Source organism: Petromyzon marinus, chromosome 56 (genome assembly GCF_048934315.1).
Source record: "Petromyzon marinus isolate PM22_M1 ecotype Great Lakes invasive population chromosome 56, UKy_Petmar_22M1.pri1.0, whole genome shotgun sequence".
NCBI classification, from domain to species: Eukaryota; Metazoa; Chordata; class Hyperoartia; order Petromyzontiformes; family Petromyzontidae; genus Petromyzon; species Petromyzon marinus.
In genome coordinates, this window is record NC_133722.1 from 11,209,795 (window position 1) to 11,226,663 (window position 16,869).

Consider the following 16,869-nt stretch of genomic DNA (forward strand, 5'->3'; position numbering starts at 1 on the left):
AGTTGTGTGATCAGCTTCTTTGATCGCGTAAGTGTATGAACATTTAGTCCAATGTACAGGGGTAGTGGTGGTTCATAATCTACTGACTCGACATTTGGAAACAGTGGGAACCTTTTTCTAACAATTGAAGACGATAGTCTGGGAGATAGTAAGACATTTTTTGTGAGTATTTTGAATCTTATTGCTTTAGATCAGCTCCATTCAGCAGCATAGAAAACGAGCATTTTTAGAATAGTGGGAACAGATCTGATCCGTGCCTTCAATTCACTCATGACTCTTTCCCAAAGGACCCACCGCTTTAGCCAACATCTATCGGAGAGGAATATGACGGAATGGGAATCAAACTCAGGTAGCTCTAGATTTGCAGTGCAGTGTGCGAACCATAACACCAATGCTCTACACACATTTCTCACACGCGTGCGTATACACACTTAGTTGTTGACAATCGGAAGGAAATGAGGCATCAAAATGAAACCTGTCTGTTTCAGTTTCATTTATTTGGTATAGCCCTGTGAGCCATTCGGCTCTTGAATCGGGTGCAACCGCAACAAACAAAAAACAAAAACATGAACAAGAAAACATCAAAAAGTGACTGTGCAAACAGAAAAATCTAGGAAAAAACAGCAAATATCTTCCACAAAAAGCACCGTACACCAACGCTCTGTGCAAAAATCCCAGTGGGATGTAAGTCAAACAACAACAACCACAAGACAACTTAGATTAAAGCCATCATTCTAACTCCGTACTACAACAAAAAAACATGGCCAAACCAAAAAAACTTTTCGAAATCACCAAAATAAAGCCATAAAAGCATTGAGTGGGTGCATGTGTGCGAGTGGGTGTGCGTGTGTTGCATCGGTGTGTGCGCATGTGAGTTTGGCTTGAGGATATCTTCACGTACTATTTTAGCAGCTTTCACAAGAACACCAGTATCTTCCTCAAAGTCACACTTTAAGGCTTGTTTCAACATTTGCTGCATTCCCTGCTGGAAAACAAGAACAGCGTTCTTTCCATCACATTGCTCTTGGGCTTGATGGTAATATCAAAGCACCTGCTCCTTGAAGCGAACCTTGTTAATTTCCTTAACACCAAGGTCCTGAAGACGTTTTTCACAAAGCTGACGCAGCTCAAAAAATCGTAGATGATTCTGTTTTCAACTGAGTTTTCGATGGAAGTGATCAGCTCTCAAAATGCTCTTGCCTGGATCTTCTCGGTTTGGCCTTCACAGGATCCCTGACTTTTTGTCGTTTGTGAGCGGTGGCGATTTCTGAACCCAGCCAAGCAAGTAAGGTGGTATTTTTTTTCAAGTACAACAGAGTCCCCGCTTGCAGTGTTCTGTAGGGCAGTTGCCATGCGTCTTACATTTTCATCTGCATCTAGTGTCCTAAACCCATGAAGATGGCCATCCTCCTTTGTGCAGGAAATACAGACGTTCTTTGCCAGAGAGTGGTGATCTCTGCATCGCTTCTCTACAACAGTAGCGGATGTCTCTGTATCATCTAGTTCTCTCTTTATCTCTGCTCTTTCTAGTTTGCTCTTGCTAAAATTTCCATGCAAGATTTCTGCCACCGAGCCTGGTGTCTAATAAAATCTTTAACAGTAATGTTCTCTTCAAAGCTTAGTATCGTAATAATGTTCTAAATGCATCGACATTGTTCAGAAAAGATCTGCATGGTTCATATTTATCTCCAGATCCTGGAGCGTTTAAGAAACACCTCGGCCCTTCACTAGTAGCCTGCTGACATGTCACGCATGCTGTCCAATTCATTATGTCTTCAGTCAATATCTTAAACATAGTACAATACAATGTCAGGTAATACTTACAGACAAAATCATATTTTTGCAATTGTTTTGGTTACGTATGTGGCCATGACCATTGTGTGGTAATATTTGCAACGCTCTGTTAGTGTTGTTTCCTTTCATCAGTTTCATGTTAATCTTTTTGGCCAACACACGTGTTTTTTGCGATTTTCACAATGCGGAATGAATGAGCAAAAATCCCATTTTGGCTCGTAAAATTTGCCTCAATTACTTGTTTTCCTGGATCCTACTAAAATTTATTATGAAAACCATCTAAAATATATATGATTCTTTTATCCACTCTCTCCCCATTTCATCAAAATCCTGCCTCAAGCTGCTTGACGAGAAGGTGGGGTGTGGTGTTTAAATTAGTGATTGCTATTATTTTGCTGGAACGGATGGGTGATTGGGAAGGCGTGGGTATCTGTGGAGGGTTGATTGGGTGGTGATGCAGGGGGGGCACGGGTTTGTAATAAGGGAGTTGATTGGAGGGGTTATAAATCGGGACGGGTAGCGAATAGGAGGGTAGAGCGGTATCAGGATGTGGAGGGGTTTTGATTTGGAGGGAAGAGGGTGACCAGCGGTTTTACGTAGCAGTTTCACGTAGCAGTTTCATTGTAGATAAAAAAAAGGATAGCTGCCGTCATTAATCTGTGTTTTTATAGGACATCTTGGGCCAAGCGTCCCCACACACCTACTCTCACTTAGGCAGTTAGCCAGTTATTTTATTGTTTTGTGAGTGGTGGCTAACACTGATAGACATGATCAAGTCGGAAGTTGTGTTTCCGTGGTTAATACATTGGTGGCAGCGGTGTAAACCAGTCGCGAGCCAAGGCAAGCCTTAAAATGGAGAGCCGAAGCACGGGTCAAGAGTCATTATTGGTTGGAAAAGAAATCCCTTTTATATCAGGGAAGCTGCGGGTAGAGATGGTGTTTGTGTGGGATTCTCCAGCATGTATCCACCTCTACTCTCACCACAAGAAGAAATCGAGGTTACTGGGACTGCTATTCGGGAGATGACCGCCGACCAACGTGAGCTGCTGGTCAGGTGGGGGAAACCAAAGCCGGCTGAACCACCAGTCACATCTCGGCCTACAGATATGCTTTGGAGCCATTTTGAATAGAGTTTAAAAGTTGGTGAGGGCAGCAGTATGGACTGATGAGGCGTTGCAAGAATTACCACCATGTATGGCTAACGATGCCTTGGATGCATGATTTATCATCCCTGACCAAAATCGTGTAACTCTGGACTCTGTTTTACAACGGATGGCAGCTCTATATGGACCGCCTTCGCCAGACATATTGAGACCACAGTTTCACAGGAGATCGAAGTTGGGAGACACCGCCGGCATGTAAAACGGCGTTGTTGACGTTCGCGAGGCATGTATTCTGTGATCTGCCAGCTACAGCGATTGACTCACTGGTGACCAATGCACTACGAGACCACGCGCGCTCCATACAGATTGTTGGAGTAGTTATGGACTCTGTGGGTGGCAAATCAAATTGAGTATTGGCGTAGTGAGCACGAGGCAACTACCCTAAGAATGACAGGGGCTGCTGCTGTGGGAGAAGGCCAAGTGGAATAAGCTGCCTCCACTGTGTCAACAGCCTTTTAGCAAAGGCCACTAGGGGAGGATGTCACGGAGCATGTCTTGTGTGGACTGGAGGCAATCGAACGACGGCTGGATGCCTTGCAAGTGAGACAGATTTTTTTTGTCCACCCCAATCAACTTGTACACCTGCGCCCAGGTGGCCATTCGATCAAGTCGTCCGACCTACACTTTGTATCCAGATGCTGTTGGCGACCGCTGCTGTGCTATGTATGTGGTTAACTGGGGCACTTCGTGAGAGAGTGCCCACAGGCTGGGCAGGGAAACTGTGGGGGACTCTTGTGAAGTCTGGGATCGGGGTCCCTGTGTGTTCTGCTCGGCAAACCAAGTCTACACAGAACGATGTCGGGCAAGATGTCTTCCACAGCACGACGGCTTGCACGGCGCTTACTGCTGTGGCTTGCACCTGGCCAGCCTCGGCTCGACCTGCCCACTGTAATGTGTGTCTGGTATCGCCTTTGTGTACGTGTTCGGCCTGCTGTGCAGCTTCTGTCCGTCTCGTCTTGGCTGTAGCCGAGCTTTCTGGTGCTGCAGTGCTGTGTTCTACTGCATTGGCTTTCTTTGCCTGTGACTGGCCTGCAGTGGCTTGTGCCAGGCCTGCCTTGGCTTGTGACTACCTACTGCGGTGGATGTCATTTCCACGTCCTTTCACATCGGCCCGCTGCAGCCCGTGTCTGACTCGCCTTGACTGTGCCCTAGCTACTCGATCGTGCCGTTCTCTAGTCCCTTTGCTCCAAATCCTCACCCGACATCCATTGGGGTTTAGGTCGTGAAATAATGTGGTGCCACTGCAGCGGAGCAACTCGGCCAGCGCTACCCTCTCCTCGCACACCCCCCCCCCTCAAACGCACGCATGCCCCACTAAGCACTCGCATGCACCCCCGTAGAGTCTCGAGGAGGGATCACCTGGTACGATGGGTTTTCACCCGAGGATCCCGCTAGCAGGGACATTCCACAGTTTCCCCGGACCAGGAGATTGGCTGAGCCCCCCAGACTGGATTACATGGCGGCCCCCCCTAAAAGGGGGCATAGAGCTTTACAGGCCGGCCGCGATGAAGCATACACAGCACGGGGGATGGTACCCCAAGGCGAGCACCCTGTGGCAGTGTAAACAGTGGGGTGGAAGAGAAAAGCCCCTAGGCATATAGGAGGATTTAAGAGAGGAACCGAGGGGATTATTGGTCAGCGGCGGGAAACGCAGGTACAGAGACAATGGGGGGGATGACGTGACCCCCCCCCCCCCCCCCCCCCCCCCCCCCCCAATGGCCAGAGCGCTCAAAACGGCCAGAAAAGGATTCGATTGGACGCGCAGGATGACATCATGTGACCCGGGGATTAACGGGCTTTGGGAACATAAGGGGGGAAGGAGGGAAAATTGGATCGGAGTTCTTCTGGAGTGGTGGAGAATATCAGCCGCCCTCAGCGTCCGTGAGACGCCTGCAGGGTGCAGCTGAATACGATTGCCCAGGCAGTCTGAGGCGGGCATCTTCCCCAACCCCCATCGTGCAGCTGGAAAGGTGAGTAAGTACGGAGAGGGGCAATTCAGCCCAGCTTGCAGTCAGCTCGAGCTTGGAGGATAGACGCACTCTGCAACGGCTAGGTGATAGGAGGTTAGGCGCTGTCCGAAGGGTGCTGGTTGAAGGGGACCATGAACAGGGGTCACTATTCGCTCCGGGAATAAAACCTTAGCACAGACTGATGTTTGACGCGTGTGTGTGTGTGAAGAGCGGTGGGACAGTGATTGGCGCACGACGGTGTGTGGGTGACTTTAATCAGTATATGCACGATGCGTGCGTACATACAAATAAATAATTAAATGGAGGGACGCTTGGCCGCGCCGCGAGCATAGCGCGCAGAGATTAATTAATTGATTCCGAGCACCGTCGGCTTGTTGACAACGGCTTAGTGGAAATAATTAATTAACTCTTTACAGCAGCAAGCGGCGAGTCAAACAATTTTTACGTAATCCACGCAGTTAGGGCGCACGAGTGGGGGGGAGGGCGCGTGCGTAATGAACCCCTAGGCGGTGTCTGCCAGCCGCTAGCTATGTCAGTCAGAGCGCTGGTGCGGGGGGGGGGGGGTCACCCGGTCGGGGGTGGAGGGGGCAGACTTCGCACCCCACCCGCTCGAGGGGAGTGGGGAGGGGGAGATCAGACCTCACCTAATGGGGAGTATGGAGGGGGGCATTAGCCCCCACAAATTGGTGTCAGAGGTGGTACGAACCCCCACATCCCCACGGGAGAGATGCGTGGTATTCCATGGGAAAATAAGGTGTGTGTTCACCGGCCAGGGGACCCCTTCATGGAAAGCGTTTGCCCGCAACATCATAGGGGCTTAAGATATTAATGGGTGGACGGACGCGCAGGCGTTACGGCAACTTACTATGAATCTGGATGGGTGGGCAGCTGACTTTGTGGAGGCCCTACCCACAAGCGCACAAACCCAGTTGGAAGAGTTGATGCATCGACTTGACCTGCGCTTCGGTGCGCGTGAGGAGGAGGCAAAGGCAGCCTTAGAGGCACACTGCCGCCAGCCCAGCGAGGACTTTCGTAACTATGCCGAGGACGTGCGCGCGCTAACACAGATCGCACGCCCGGGGTACGAGACTGAGGTAATTGAGGACCTCGCCGCCGAGAAGATCCAGCGGTACTTGGCTTGCACCTCGTGGTGGCAGCCCGATGTCAGCTGTGCACGTCTTCCCTTTAACACCCTTGTCGAGCGAGCGCGTAAATGTGAGACTTTTGTGAGCGCGCACAGCTTTGGGGGTTGGGACGAGAGCATGCCATCGCGAGCTTGCTCCCAGAGGAGGAAGAGGGAGCTCGCCAGGATGGTAAGGGGGCGAGCAAGGGAGCCCCCGGGACCCCGTGAGACAACCCCGGGCTGGGTAGCGGGGATACAGACGGGCATAAGAGATATATGTGAGGAAGCGAATAGAAATGTGAAGACCATCCAGTCCGAGATGGGTGAGCTATGCTCCACAGTAGGGGGGCTGGCCGGACGGGTGTCCCAGTTAGAGTCCGACCTTGGGCAGCTGCGTACTGGAAGGGGGAGAGGGAGTGGGCAGGGGGCCCCCTACGGGGCCGCCACCCTTCCCCGGGCGTGTTACCTGTGCGACCGTCGAGGGCATCTCATGAGAGACTGTCCTCAGGTCGCCCACACTAGACATGCGCCAGGGTTAAACTCCAACGCCCCTAGAGAGTGGACCAACTAGGGGTGCAATCGACACGGTCCCAACACAAAAAGACAATAATAATGGCGAGTGAGTGACCTTCACACAGATTCCGGCAACAGCACCTAAGAACGCGGTGACTCCTGGCGACTGGCTGCGGGAGCTGGTGGTGGGAATCATGGGGGCCACGTCGCTGGTAGAAGGGCAGGTGAACGGGCGGTGCACCCGGATTCTGCTGGACACGGGGGCGGTGGCCTCACTCGTGAGCGCCACACACTGCAGCGTGCTCGGGGTTGACGTGGGCCGCCTGCAGGCCCCGGATAGCGCGCTGCACATTGCGAGTGGAGCCGGGATGGGACTTCTGGGGAGGGTCACCCTGGAAGTCCGTTTCGGACGCCAGGTGTGTGACCAAGAGTTCTATGTTTCGAGCCTGTTATGCCACGGGTATATCGCAGGTACCAACCTCCTGGAAAAGTTTGGACTCAATGTACAGCCCCGCCAGCGATGCGCTACCGTGGAGGGCAGCGGGAAGCGGATTCCGTTCCGGGGACGAGAGCCGGATCGCCCCCGCTTCGAACCCGTGGCTGCTACCCTGGTGTCAGCCGTCACCATCAGGCCGCTTGCCGAGATGCTGGTGCCAGTGGCAACACCCTCCTACGACCCCGCACACCGACCATCGGGTGAGGTAATGCTAACTCCTCACCCGGAGTTGGCGGTACGGTACGGGGTTGTGGGGTCTGCCACGCTGGTAAACGCAGATGGGGGCCGACTGTTTATGCGGGTATTTAACCCCCACAGTACCCCGGCAATGCTACGACGACACACCACGGTAGCCACCATACACCCCCTGCACGCGCACCACTCTAACGACTCGGTGTTTGCACTCTGGGCTGAGGACCCCGTTCGCCCCGAGGACAACCAGGACCTGGCCTGGCGAGTCGGCCCGACTCCCCGAGCTGAGGTCGTCCCCTTGCGTGATGCATTACATGTACCTTGGGCAGATTTACCTAAGGGGGAGGCCGATCAGCTGCGCGGGTTATTGCGGGAGTATGCCGACGTGTTCAGTGAGCACGATTCAGATGTGGGCCGGATAGACCTTGCTAAGCACCAAATTGACACCGGTGCAGCCCGACCCATCAAACTCCTCGCATACCGAGTGGGCGCGCCTGAACGGGCCCAGATCAAAGAGGCAGTCGTGGATATGCTCCGTGATAACATAATCCAGCCCTCGGCGAGCCCCTGGTCTGCCATGGTTGTACTAGTACCGAAAAAGGATGGGTCGACCTGGTTTTGCGTTGATTATCAAAATTTAAATGCAGTTACCCTCGGCGACGCCTTCCCCATCCCCCGCATCGATGACACCTTTGACAGCCTCGCAGGGGCGCGGTATTTTTCCACCCTCGATCTAGCGTCCTGGTACTGGCAGGTGGAGATGGCGGAGGAGGATCGGCCAAAGACTGCATTTACCACCCCGATGGGACTGTTCGAGTTCCGAGTACTCCTGTTCGGACTCACTGACATGCCTGCGACATTCCAGCGGTTAATGGAGTTGGTGATGCGGGGCTTGCAGTGGGAACAGTGCCTAATTTACCTTGATGATGTGATAGTGTTCAGTATATCTCTGTCTGGGCACTGGTCCAGGCTGCGAGAGGTGTTCCAGCGACTGTGAGCGGCCCATCTCAAGCTCAAGCCGCGTAAGTGTTATATTGCACAGCATGAGGTGGGGTACCTCGGACACCGCGTCAGCGAGGCAGGGGTGTGCACCGATCCGGAGAAGGTACGTGCTGTAGTAGAATGGCCGTGGCCTAGGAACCTGATGGAGATCAGGTCATTCTTGGGGCTCACCTTTTATCGGCGATTTGTGAAGGGATTAAGCGAGATTGCACGCCCCCTCACCCAACTCACTTCCCCTAAGAACCCCTATCAGTGGACGGAGGCCTGCCAGACGGCCTTCACCACCCTCCTCCGGTGAGAGAAAGTGCAGTATGTGCCACAGAGACCCCTGCAGAAGGAGCCAGGGACCCAGTGGACCACCCGGCGATCATGGAGCCCACACCCTGGGGCCCGACGGGCCACTCAACCCCGCCCGGTCGGATCCAAGAGGACGTAGGCTGTGCATTCCCGGGCCTCGATGACGAGCAGCTGAGACAGATCCAGCAGCGGGATCCGGACCTGGCGGCAGTGGAGGCGGCGCTACGGGAGGAAAAGGTCTCCCTACCAGGACCCTGGAGTGGTTTGTATGCCCGGTTTTGTGTAAAGAACGGAGTGGTGCGGGAACTAACCGAAGCTGGGCAGCCGGGGTCCATCTGTGTTCCCGCCCAGGTGCGGCCCCAGCTGCTACGGCTGGTGCACGACCACCCGCTCCGGGGCCATGATGGGGAATTGCGCACTCGGGAGACCCTAAGTCACCAATATCTCTGGCCCAAATTGCCGCACGATGTGGCCGCCTGGGTACAGGGCTGCCGCGCTTGTCAGCAGTGTGGGCAGAAACCGGCGCGGTACCAGGTGCCCCTGAGGCCGTTCTGCGTCAGCCGGGTGAACCAGCTAGTTGGGATCGACTTACAAGGACCATTCCCATGATCCCACCGAGGCAAACGGTACATCCTCATGGCGGTGGAGTGTTTCATGCGCTACCCCGTGGCAGTGGCCATCCCAGATAAAACGGCCCTTGTGGGCGCTTGGGCATTTGTGGAACATTATATGCTTAAACATGGGATCCCTGAACGAGTCATTACTGACCAGGGTAGTGAGTTTGAGGCAGAGATATTTCAGGCGCTGTGCCGGGAGTTTGGAATCCAGAAGGACCGAACTACGGCGTATCACCCCCAGGCGAATGGGATGGTGGAGCGTATGAACCAGACCCTAGCTGGGAAGCTCAAACGTATGGCGGCCACGAATCAACAGAATTGGGACGAACACCTCTTGTTGTATCTGCCGGGTTTTGAAAATTTAATGAAAATTAAATGAAATTTAGAAAATATGCGTAATTATCCGAAATTAAGTTAATTGATGTAATTATGTGCATGAATTATGCTAATTAGAGAGATAATCGTATTAATTTATGTGAATGTGTGCGATTATGCTAATGCACACCGTTATGATAATTAGGCTCAACATTGTTGTCGAGGGTAGTATTATCAATCAGGATAAGACAATTAATTGTAAGAAGTTATGCAGGTGTGATGTAAGCATGCTAGATTAAGCTCGGGTTCGTTGTCTAGGGTTGTATTATCAATCGGTATAATACAATTATTCTCGCTTTAACATTTACTGATTATGTCTTAGTGTTTTTATATCAGGTCTCCAAATTCAAATCTCACCGCAGGATACAGTTCTTATAATTAAGATCATTATGCAGAACTTAGGAAGGCACCACTCAGACACTTCTGTGTTAAGCAATTTTAATTTCTAAACAAACCTTAACACTCTAATATGCGAACTATTATGCTTGGAATTGTCAACACAGTACTCCTGGAGATGTTCCCCTCATCGATCTATACATTTAACCCTCAATGGTCACGTTTGTTAACTGGGTAACAGTACAATCGATTATTCCTCAGAGTATGCTAGCATACACGGCAAGAGGAAAAGTTCTTAAAAATTAATGCAACGATATTCATACAAAGGGCAATAAAGAAACATGTCCCGAAGGCAAGAGTAGTTATCAATTAATTCAGTGGTAAGATGATGCAATTAAAAAGAAAAAAACGAACGACTAAAATACTTCTAAATGACCTTATCCACGTAACTCAATGGGCAGCAATGTTCTTCACGATCCTTTGACATTTAAAGCACCACCTTGGAATGGCAACCCTTCCTGAAACACAAAGATAACTTTTTGGAACAACCTTATTTGTCCCGATATGGGTGTTGTGTGTCTTCTTTGCCACTTGTTCAATTCTTTGCATAAAGCAGACGCCGGGCGATGCGTCGTGAGGGTGTGTGTGTGGGGGAGGGTCATACAAACGGCTTCGTTCTCTCTCTTGCTCAGGGGCGGCCACAGTTTCGGTCCAAAGCTGGGTGAAAGAGTCGGCACGATGCTTGCCATCGGTGCACGATGATCCGTCGTCAGATAGTGCCCGCAGCTCGTCCGCTGGCTGCAGTTCCTCACTCTTGTCTTGGTTCCCAGCTGGTGCTGGTCGGTGTGCGTGTGGGTCGAACCCACGGCGCGCTCACTGGCGCTGACACTCTTGCTCACGGGCGGCTGATCAGGCTCTTTCCCCTGCTGGATGAGCCGAGTCGGCACAACGCTCGTCCGCTGGCAGCTGTCACCCTTGCTTGGTGGCGCTGGTGGCGCTGCTGCGCGCTCTCTCTTGCTCCGTCTCTCTATCTGGCAATGCTCGATTGCCCTTTCTCCAGGTTGATTGCTTATTGTCGCTTGGCACTCTTTCTCTCTCATTTCTCTTGCTCTCTCCTTGATCGTGCAGCTGCCAGCTTCACACGGACACCCGCCCTTACTTCAGGGCTGCGCTTTGTCGTTGCTCAACTTTCGTGCTCTTCACCCTTCTTCCAGGAGGGCTCTTGCTGTCAGCTGCTCGTCGCTGGCTGGATCACTCACTCTCAAAACTTGAAAATTGTATTTGCACACCTCTTACACAACTCTGATAGCTTAGTACAATACAGCTTATCGCAATCCTCGATTCTGCAAGCGACTCAAAACATCAGGATGAATGTAGAATAAACTTTCAGCGATACTCTGTCGGTCCATGCTGAACTCAGCACCTAACATCACCTCGCCCCTCTTCTCTGCGATGCACCACACGCATTGTTGATCTCGAGGCCATGCTCCAGAGCTGGCTTGCTGTCCTCTTCCGAGCTGCTGTCTTGCTGTCCCTTGCCGAGCTTAATTGTGTGTCGTGTTGCTGTTTATATCTGAAAATGTCTCCCCTCTGTGCGTCTCTTGCAAGAAAAAAAAACAAATGCTTACTCCGTCATGCTCTCCCCCCGCGGCTGCGCCTGATTGTCCCCCCCTCTTCCCTTGGTGACCCCGGGCAGGCTGCTTTACATCAAATTGATGTTTGTTTACACTCCCAACCCCTCTCTTCGTGGTGTCTGCTAAAGGAGGGGACGCACCTTTCATACGTATTTATGGCTACCATGTGTTTGTGTCAAATTGTTGGAAGACAAAGGCGGCCGGGGAGGCTCAGATTTAATGGAATACATATTATCTGGTCTTGTGTGTTTGACATATTTTCTTGTATCTCTTTTTAGTTACCCTTGGTCTAATATCTTGTGATTATTATTTGGTTTATGTTTAACCAAAATTTGTAATGTCATTAAATGTTACCTCCGGTATTTCAAGGGTTTTATTACTTTTTGCTCCCTGCCTGCATCCAGGGATCCGTGCTTTTTATTCTCGAGGTCAGAGATATAGCTTAATTTGGACTTAAGTTTTCGTGATTGCAGGAACTCATGTACTTTGGTTCTCTTGGTAAAGTCACGTAGATAGAAAGATACAATAATAAATAATATAAGGAATACTGCAGTCTATAATGTCGACTTATTCTTATAGCCAAGCTTCAACTTTTTCCGTAAAAAACAATAAATATCAGTTATAATGTCCGTTTGCCCTGTGCTCTGTGTCCGTGCCTGTGATTCTGGATATTTGTTTGTAAACTGTCCAAAGCGCCAAGCAGGTCATGGCATGCGGTCCTTTGGCAATCTGGAGATTTTCAGATCGTCGTTAACCTCCCTTTGCCCCGGAGTTTAATATTTAATGGCCTTTTACGACCTCCAGATGCTTGGTGCTTGTGGGAGGTAGCGGGTTTGAGGGTGTTTATTTATTTATTTGATTGATTATTATTAAACAAATGGCAGAATTATTGTTAATATTTATTTTGGAAAAAGGCCGATATATACAACACTCCCCTATGCCCTGTTCGCCTACGCCACCACGGTACACACATCTACGGGACAGACCCCGTTCCTAATGCTGTTTGGTCATGAGTCTCGCCTCCCAGCAGATCTGTTGTTCGGCGTTCCCCCGCTGCAACTGGAGAAAGGGAGCCAGTTCGTAGAGCACCTGATGGGAACCCTGCGAGGGGCCCGCGGCCGTGCCTACCAACAGGGGGAGGCCGCACATCAGCGGCAAGAGCAGGGCACCCGGCCCCACATGGAACCCCCCCTCTACTCAGCGGGCCCTAAGGTGTGGCTGCACACCCTGCGCGTAGGGGCTGGACAGGTGGGGAAACTGACCACCTACTGGTGTGGACGCTGGACCGTGGTGCGGCAGATCTCCCCCTGGACGGTTCTGATCCAGGGCGGGGAGAGGGGCCGAGAGACGGTGGTCAACGTCCGCTGATTAAAACCATGGAGGGCAGCCCCGGCGGGAGAGACCCCCGCCAGTCGAGTACCCCGAAACCCCGGGATCCCCGTGCCCCCCATACTCGGGGGTTTTGCACCGTACATGGTCCCGGGGGACCCCAACCCCTGGGAGGCCCCGGCCCAGCCAGGAGGTGGCCGGGACGGCGGCCCCTAAACCCCTCTGCCCCTGAGTTTGTTCCCCAGCCCGCAGATGCCGAGGTACGGAAGGAGCCTCTGGAGTGGAGAAGGAGACCGCCGCGGGAGCTCCAAAGAACGGAGCTGTCACCCCCGAGACCGGGAACAACGGCCGGGTGAGTCTCGCAGACTCCGCGGCGCTATCTCGTGGGGGCGGCCCAAGCGAGGTGTTCCAGTCAACCCGGGACGGGGACGGACACCTCGGGGGGCTATGTGGTGCCACCGCAGCGGAGCAACTCGGCTGGCACTACCCTCTCCTTGCACACCCCCCCCCCCACAAACGCACGCACGCCCCACTAAACACTCACATGCACCCCCGTAGGGTCTCGAGGAGGGATCACTGGGTACGATGGGTTTTCACCCGAGGACCCCGCTAGCAGGGACATTCCATGGTTTCCCCGGACCAGGAGATTGGCTGAGCCCCTCAGACCGGATTACATGGCAGCCCCTAAAAGGGGGCATAGAGCTTTACAGGCCGGCTGCGATGAAGCATACACAGCACGGGGGACGGTACCCCAAGGCCAGCACCCTGCGGCAGTGTAAACAGTGGGGTGGGAGGGAAAAGCCCTTAAGCATATAGGAGGATTTAAGAGAGAGGAACCGAGGGGATTATCGGTGAGTCAGCGGCGGGGAACGCAGGTACAGAGACAATGGAAAGGGGGGGGGGATGACGTGAACCCACCCCCCAACGGCCAGAGCGCTCAAAATGGCTGAAAAGGATTCGATTGGACGCGCAGGATGACATCATGTGACCCGGGAATTAACGGGCTTTGGGAACATAAGGGGGGAAGGAGGAAAAATTGGATCAGAGTTCTTCTGGAGTGGTGGAGAATACCAGCCGCCCTCAGCGTCTGTGAGACGCCTGCACGGTGCAGCTGAAAACGATTGCCCAGGTAAAGTCTCCGAGGCGGGCATCTTCCCCAACCCCCATCGTGCAGCTGGAAAGGTGAGTAAGTACGGGGCGGGGGGCAATTCAGCCCAGCTTGCAGTCAGCTCGAGCTTAGAGAATAGACGCACTCTGCAACGGCTAGGTGATAGGAGGTTAGGCGCTGTCCGAAGGGTGCTGGCTGGAGGGGGCCATAAACAGGGGTTCACTATTCGCTCCGGGAATAAAACCTTAGTACAGACTGATGTTTGACGCGTGGTGCATGTGTGTGTTTGTGAAGAGCGGTGGGACAGCGATCAGCGCACGACGGTGTGTGGGTGACTTTAATCAGTATATGCACGACGCGCGCGTACATACAAATAAATAATAAAATAGAGGGACGCTTGGCCGCGCCGCGAGCGTAGCGTGCAGAGATTAATTAATTGATTTCGAGCGCCGTCGGCTTGTTGACACAACGGCTTAGTGGAAATAATTGATTAACTCTTAACAGCAGCAAGCGGCGAGTCAAACAATATTGCGTAATCCGCGCGGTTAGGACGCGCGAGTGGGGGGGGAGGGCGCGTGCGTAATGAACCCCTAGGCGGTGTCTGCAAGCCGCTAGCTATGTCAGTCAGAGAGGGCGCTGGTGCGGGGGGGGGGTCACCCGGTCGGGGGCTGGGGTGGAGGGGGCAGACGTCGCACCCCACCCGTTCGCGGGGAGTGGGGAGGGGGAGATCAGCCCCCACCTAATGGGGAGTGGGGAGGAGGGCATCAGCCCCTACAATAAACCCTGCCACCACTACAATGGTGCCCCAAAATCCCATTCCTGTGTTATGGTCACATAGCACAGGAATGCATCCTGCGGCCACTGCATATTCCACACATTACATCTTCGAATGTGCCTGACCGCTTCATACGTGTTGACCTTCTTCATGTGCGCTCTCTTAGCTATCAGGCTCCTTTTCGTTAGTGAGTTGATCACAGATGGCAATCTTGATTATGCCTCACCGAGACATGGCATCAGCGAATACACCTATAAGAACAAGCCCCGAAAATCTGGCTGCAGTGGTGGTCTTCTCTATTCGCTCATCACCACCCTCTGCCCAACTTCTATGTTGACCTTCCAGTTTTTGGAGCATCTAGTTCTGGAATGGAATGCTATCCAGCCTGTGACAATGGTGCTCCTTCATCGTCCCCCCCTCCCCACAGCCAACGGTTCTTTTATTGGGGCGCTAACCGAGCTACTTTCCATGCTGTGTTCAGCCTCTGACAGATCATTGCTGCGTTTTTGGAGCATCTAGTTCTGGAATGGAATGCTATCCAGCCTGTGACAATGGTGCTCCTTCATCGTCCCCCCCTCCCCACAGCCAACGGTTCTTTTATTGGGGCGCTAACCGAGCTACTTTCCATGCTGTGTTCAGCCTCTGACAGATCATTGCTGCTAGGTGTATTTCAATATTCACATCGACGCACAGATACGCTCTCTTCAGGGACTTTCTGGCCACCCTGGATTGTTTTAATTAAAATCGGCATGTTAATTCCCCCACCCATATTCGTGGTCACATGCTTGACCTCGTTTGTTCCCAGTGATTCTGTCACCAACTTACCAATTTTTGATCCTGGAATATCCAATCATTGTGGTGCTGTTTGATCTTCTGATTCTTCTACCTAATTTTATCATAAAGCACCAGATCAGATTTTGGCATCTAATATCAATCATTCCAGACATCTTTTCATTGGCAGTTCTCAAATCGCCACTATGAATTCTACCTACCTACTGTGGATCCCATGGTGCAAGTTTACAATACTATTTTAAACAGTATATTGGATACTCTTGATTTGAAGCTTTCGTGACTGCAGGAATCCATACTCTTTGGTTCTTTCAGTAAATTAACGTAGTTAGAAATAAAATAAAATAAATCACGACGTTTTGGGCGCAACACAAGCGTCCATCATCAGGTGGGAACGCATGGTCTACTGCTGAGGCAGACTGTTTGAAAAAGTTTGAAATGGGTGTAGCTCAACGGTTATAAAGAAATGGCTGGGGCTAGTGATGTTAATGTGAGAAATTAGCATGTAACTAAGATAGCTAGGAGAGTGGCCTCCTAGACGAGGCCGCTCTTCCTCTCCTTTTCTGCAGTTACTTGCTAATCTCTCACATTAACATAGCCACTTCTGTGCCCTCTGATCTCTCACATTAACATCACGCTAATCTCTCACATTAACATAGCCACTTCCGTGCCCTCTAAATTCTCACATTAACATCACGCTAATCTCTCACATTAACATAGCCACTTCCGTGCCCTCGTTTAGGAGGCCGCTCTCCTATCTTAATTGCATGCTAATTTATCACATAAACATCACTAGCCCCGGCCACTTCTTTATAACCCTTGAGCTACACCCATTTCAAACCTTTTAAAACAGTCTGCCTCAGCAGCAGACCATGCGTTCCCACCTGATGATGGACGCTTGTGTTGCGCCCGAAGCATCGTCATTTATTTTATTTTATACCTACATGACTTTACCGAAAGAACCAAAGAGTATAGTATATTAGATAGTTTGGCACCCCAGAAAACACGCTGGATCTCGGTGATGAAGGGGTGGGTGGCCAGGGCCACACCTGGCCGCCTTTGTCTCCTCAGTGGCGATGTTTACACATCGTTTCAGCGGGAATCGAACTCGGGTCTCCAGGTTTATAGAGCAGCGCGCTAACCGCTACACCACAACTCATAAATACACATCAGCACACCCAGCGACCCACTCACTGAATTACCTAGCCAGCCACCCAGGCATCCACTCACCTACCTAGTTACTCGCCAAACCATCCACTCTTTCACCCAGCCAATTACCCATCGAGCCATCTACTCACCTACTCACCTGGCCACCCACCTGCCACCAACCCACCCAGGCATCCACTCATCCACGCA